The following is a 6,000-nucleotide window of genomic DNA, read 5'->3' on the forward strand; positions in this document are numbered from 1 at the left end:
CAAGCATGTGCAGACCCATAAGTCGGACCCCTTGGTCGAAAGAGTCCACCTCCTACACACGAAGCCGCAGTAGCCTACACTCCGACAGGCACCAGGACACAGTCTCCCTCCAGGACCTGGCACCCGCTGGATCCCCACCCACTGCCCCCAACACCCCCCCCCCCCCCCCCCCCCCCCCAGCTGCCTCATTCACCCTTGCGCCACTCACATTCCCTTCAGCGAACCTCATCGCTGCCCCCACCCCAGTAGGATCCGTCCTCCCACTGGTTCCACTCAGGGGTGACGAAGACAAGGACAACACGGAGTCGTCGGTGACCAAGCCGGCGCCCACATCACCAACAGGACTGAGGCAATCGCAGAGGAGGGTCAAGGCCCCCGACAGACTGAACTTGTAATGTTTTTCCACCACCTCCACCGGACTTTTTTTTTTTAAACAGGGGGTGAATGTGGTAGCCACCACTAAGTAGTATTACATGTATTACGGTAAGGCCGTATAGTAGAGGTACATGGGTAAATCCCTGCCTGCTGGCTCCGCCCAGTAGGCGGCGTATAAATGTGTATGCTCGCCAGTGCTGCAGCCATTCTGGTTCCAGCTACAGGAGGTACATCTTTGCTCAATAAAGCCCTACTCTTGTCTTTGTGGTAATTGATAGTGCTTTGCATTCCCTGGGATCACAAGTGGACATCCAAATACTTCTTAAATCATATGAGGGTCTCTGCCTCTACCATCCTTTCAGGCAGCAAGTTCCAGACACCCACCACCCTCTGGGTGAAAAAAGGTTTTCCTCACATCCCCTCTGTGGTGAACCACATTGTACTTACTGTTCTTACTTATTGTACTTACTGTTGTTACTGTTCGTTACATGTCTGGGTGTATCCCTGCTGGCTCCGTCCCTCAGGCTCAAGTATAAAGGTAGCTAACCTCCAGCCCTGCCCTCATTCTGGTTAAAGCCACAGTTTACTCTTCCGACTCGTCTGTCGTCATTGATGGTCCATCAATTTAATCAGCTAAAATTTTAAGATGGATCCATCGCTCAAGCCTGATCGCCTGGAGCTGGACCCCCAAGCAGCCGATGCCACTGCCACTTTTGAACACTGGCTAACCTGCTTCGAATCTTACATTGATTCCTCCGCCGCCGCCATCGCTGAGACCCACAAGCTGCGAGTCCTCAACTCCCAGGTGAGCCCACAAGTTTTCCTTCTTATCAGAGATGCTACCTCGTACGAGGATGCGATAACGCTGTTGAAGGGGCAGTATGTTAAAGGAAGTCAACGAGGTGTACGCTAGGCATCTCCTTGCCACGAGGCGACAGCGCCCCGGAGCATCACAAGCTGAATTTCAGCACGCCTTGCGGGTACTCGGCCGGAACTGCAGTTGTAAGGCGGTATCGGCTGTCAAGCACACCGAATTGCGGATCCGGGACGCCTATGTCGCACGCTTAAAATCGAATTACATCCGCCAGCGCCTACTAGAAGGGGGTACACTCTACCTCCCAAGACACAGTACAACTCTCAGACTCGTTGGAAGTGGCCTTCCATAACATGGATGCCTACACCTCCGACCACGTGGCACCCTCATGGACGTCGTGGGCGCCGCCATCACCCGACCCAGGGGCAAGCCTGTGTCGCGCAGCGACCCGCCAGCTCCGGAGGCCCGAAATGTTACTTCTGTGGCCAAGGTCAGCACCCCAGGCAACGCTGCCAGCGAGGAGCACGATCTGCAACGGGTGCGGAAAGAAGGGCCACTTCTCTAAAGTCTGCCAGGCTCGACCTGTTTCTAAACCCAGCAGCGCTGCGTGTAGCCCGCGGGGACCGCCCCCATCTTCCACGTCATCCGCCTCGTGTGACCCGTGGGGGCCGCCATCTTCGACGCCACCCGCCACGTGCGACCCGTGGGGGCCGCCATCTTCGACGCCATCTGCCAGGTGCGACCAGTGGGGACCGCCATCTTGGAATCGCCCCTCCGCCTCCCGGAACCCCTGCTCACCAGATTGTACGCTGGCCTCCGCTACCCTCGATCAGCCCACCCACCTTCCGAAGCTCGCCTCCATCACCCTCGGCCAATCTCAACCTCATCGCCTCACTAAATCCATGATGGATGTCCGGTTCAACGGCCACGAGACGACCTGTCTCTTCGACTCCGGGAGCACGGAGAGTTTCATTCACCCAGATATGGTACGACACTGTTCCCTCCCAATTTTACCCGCGACCCAGAAAATCTCCCTGGCTTCCGAATCACATTCCGTGGAAGTCCGTGGGCACTGTGCTGCAACCCTTACAGTACGGGGCTTTGAGTACAAAAATTTCAAGCTCTACGTCCTCCCCCAACTCTGCGCTGCCCTACTACTACGTCTAGATTTCCAATGTCTTACCTTGGAATTCGATGGACCCCTTCCCCCTCTCACCGTCTGTAGCTTCTCGACCCTTAAGGTCGCCCACCCTGCTCTTTGATAACCTCACCCCGGACTGTAAGCCCGTCGCCACTAGGAGCAGACGATACAGTGCTCGGGTCAAGGCCTTTATCAGGTCAGAGGTCCAGCGACTCCTGCGGGAAGGGATCATAGAGGCCAGTACTAGCCCCTGGAGAGCCCAAGTGGTGGTCGTCAAAACTGGGGAGAAGCACCGGATGGTCATCGACTACAGTCAGACCATCAACCGGCATACGCAGCTCGATGCGTACCCTCTCCCCCGCACATCTGACATGGTCAATCAGATTGCGCAGTACCGAGTCTTCTCCACTATTGACTTGAAGTCCGCGTACCACCAGCTCCCTATTCGCCCGGAGGACTGCCAATACACTGCCTTCGAGGCAGACGGCCGCCTCTACCACTTCCTCAGGGTACCCTTCGGCGTCACCAATGAGATCTCGGTCTTCCAACGGGAGATGGACCGATTGGTTGACCAGTACGGGCTGCGGGCCACGTTCCCTTTTCTGGATAATGTCACCATCTGCGGCCATGACCAGCAGGTCCATGACGCTAACCTCCAATGTTTCCTCCACACCGCCAAGCTCCTTAACCTGACATACAATAAGGAGAAATGCATTTTCAGCACAACCCGCCTTGCCATCCTTGGCTACGCTGTAGAAAACGAAGTCCTCGGGCCTGATCCCGACCGCATGCGCCCCCTCCTGGAACTTCCACTCCCCGAGATGCCCTATCCCGCGGTACATGTGCCAGCGCACAAGTAGACCGACTTTGGGCCCTCCATAATGACTTCTGTCACCCGGGGGGGTCAACCGATTTTTTCATTTTAATCAAGGCCCGCAACCTGCCTTACTCCATCAAGAAGGTCAGGACCATGACCAGGGACTGCCAGGTCTGCGCGGAGTACAAACCGCACTTCTATCGGCCGGATAGAGCACACTTGGTAAAGGCCTCCCGCTCCTTTGAGCGCCTCAGCATCGATTTCAAAGGGCCCCTCCCCTCCACTGACCGTAATGTGTACTTTCTCAACATCATTGATGAGTACTCACGTTTCCCTTTCGCCATCCCGTGCCCTGACATGACCTCTGCCACAGTCATCAAGGCCCTGCACGGCCTCTTCACCTTGTTCGGTTTCCCCACTTACATCCATAGCAATCGGGGTTCCTTCTTCATGAGTGATGAGTTGCGTCAGTTCCTGCTTAGCAAGGGCATCACCTCAAGCAGGACTACCAGCTACAACCGCTGGGGAAACGGACAGGTGGAGAGGGAGAACACGACAGTCTGGAAGGCCGTCCTTCTTGCCCTACGGTCTAGAAGTTTCCCTGTCTCCCGCTGGCAGGAGGTCCTTCCCGGTGCGCTCCACTCCATCCGGTTGCTCCTGTGTACCACCACCAATGCGACACCTCACGAGAGAATGTTTGTCTTTCCCAGGAACTCCACCTCAGGGGTCTCGCTCCCGTCCTGGCTGACGGTTCCAGGGCCCGTTCTCCTCCGGAAGCATGCGAGGAGTCACAAGTCGGATCCCGTGGTCGAACGGGTCCTTCTCCTCCATGCTAACCCCCAATATGCCTACATGGCACACCATGACGGGCGGGAGGACACACAGTCTCCCTTCGGGAGGACACAGTCTCCCTTCGGGACTTGGCACCAGCAGGCTCCCCAACGACCATCACCACTACCCCTGACTCTACACCGTCTCCCTCCGTTGCTACCTATCCGGAAGACGACACGCTCCTGGATACGCAGGCCTCAACAATTCATCCGACACCAGTCTCCTCACCACAGCCGGGACTGAGGCGATCACAGCGGAAGGTCAAAGCCCCCGACAGACTCGATCTCTAATTCAACCCGTCCATTTCACCCCCCCCACCGGACTCTTTTTTTATGAACCACTGTATTTTATTGTACTTATTGTCTGTTACATGTCTGGGTTTGTCCCTGCTGGCTCCGCCCCTCAGGCTCAAGTATAAAGGTAGCTAACCTCCGGCCCTGCCCGCATTCTGGGACCGGCTGCCAGCAGGTGTCTTTTAGCTGATTAAAGCCACAGTTTACTCTTCCGACTCTCGTCTGTCGTCATTGATGGTCCATCACCCTCTAAACCTCCTGCCCCATACCTCAAATCTATGGGCCGCGAGGCTGGGCCCCCGCCCCCTGATCCCTCCAATCAGGGGAGAAGTTTCTTCCTATCTATGCCCCTCATAATTTTATACACATCAATCATGCCCCCCTCCCCCCAGTCTCCTCTACTCCAGGCAAAGCCTGTCAGCAGGTTGTGGGCTGAATGTCCTCCTCTCGAGCGCACAACCCAGGCTGACCCCCCCCCCAGTGATGATTCTCACTCACGCACGGGATGAAACGTGTGGGCGAGACAATGGCCTCCCCTCCGAAACTTACCCCCTGAAGTGCGGAGCAATACCCCGGGCCGCCGCCACCGCGGCCCCCTTGCCAAAACCGGACCCCCGCCGCCTCCGCGCCGCTGCTTCCTGGTGTCGCCGTGCGCGCCCCCGCTGCTGCGCGCGCGCGTCCCCGGGCGCCCTATGCTGAGCGCGCGCGCCCCAGCCATGCATTGTTGACTTGCCCCCCCACCCCGGAGCGGGCCTGAGGGCCCAGCCCCCTTGGATCTGACCTGGATGGGCAAGGCAGCCAGAAGCAGCAGCAATGGCTTTCTCTCTCTCACACACAGGCTGACTGAAGCTGCTGCCTCTCTCCAGCATTTCATGTTTTAATTGCGGAACTTACATTGTTTTGTTCTCCAAAGTTGGGCTCCACTTGGCCTCATATGGTAAAGTCGTCCAGGAGGAATGTGACTGGCTGCACCACCGGCATGACTGAAACACAGACACACACACTGCTTATGCATATTTTTGGGACATCTTCTGTGGTCTGCCTCAGGATGGGTCAGAGACAAACAAAGAACAGCACAGGAACAGGCCCTCAAAGCCCGTGCCGACCATGCTGCCCGTCTAAACTAAAATCTTCTACACTTCCTGGGTCCGTATCTCTCTATTCCCATCCTATTCATGTATTTGTCAAGATGCCCCTTAAATGTCACTATCGTCCCTGCTTCCACCACCTCCTCCGGCAGCGAGTTCGAGGCACCCACTACCCTCTGTGTACAAAACTTGCCTCATACATCTCCTTGCCCCTCGCACCTTAAACCTATGCCCCCTAGTAATTGACCCCTCTACCCCGGGGAAAAGCTTCTGACTATCCACTCTGTCTATGCCCCTCATAATTTTGTAGACCTCTATCAGGTCGCCCCTCAACCTCCGTCGTTCCAGTGAGAACAAACCAAGTTTATTCAACCACTCATAGCTAATGCCCTCCATACCAGTAAACATCCTGGTGCACTGTGAGGTAGGCAATGGATACTATGGAGCAGAGGCTAGAGATCCAGGTAATGTCGACATGGGGCCTCAAATAAGCTGCCACGGACAAGCGGACCGGATCGCGGAACTCAAGGCCGAGGTGGCGAGCCTGGCCAAGACCCAGAAGAGGTTGAAGGATGAAGTTGACGACCAAGGGAACCGCTCACGTCGGCAAAACCTGAGAATCCTGAGGCTGCCGGAGGGAA

General features: G+C 56.4%; 1 protein-coding gene across 3 annotated transcripts in view; it reads right to left on the bottom strand.

Annotated features, from left to right (window-relative positions):
* apaf1 (apoptotic peptidase activating factor 1) overlaps positions 1-4,928 on the bottom strand; it is a 311,250-nt gene extending 306,322 nt beyond the window's left edge. For all 3 annotated transcript variants that reach the window (XM_072471565.1, XM_072471564.1, XM_072471566.1), the window contains exon 1: positions 4,821-4,928. The gene's annotated coding sequence lies outside the window, so the exon portion shown is untranslated. The remainder of the gene's footprint in view (positions 1-4,820) is intronic.
* Between the last annotated feature and the right edge of the window lie 1,072 nt (positions 4,929-6,000).

This window comes from Scyliorhinus torazame, chromosome 13, assembly GCF_047496885.1.
Source record: "Scyliorhinus torazame isolate Kashiwa2021f chromosome 13, sScyTor2.1, whole genome shotgun sequence".
NCBI classification, from domain to species: Eukaryota; Metazoa; Chordata; class Chondrichthyes; order Carcharhiniformes; family Scyliorhinidae; genus Scyliorhinus; species Scyliorhinus torazame.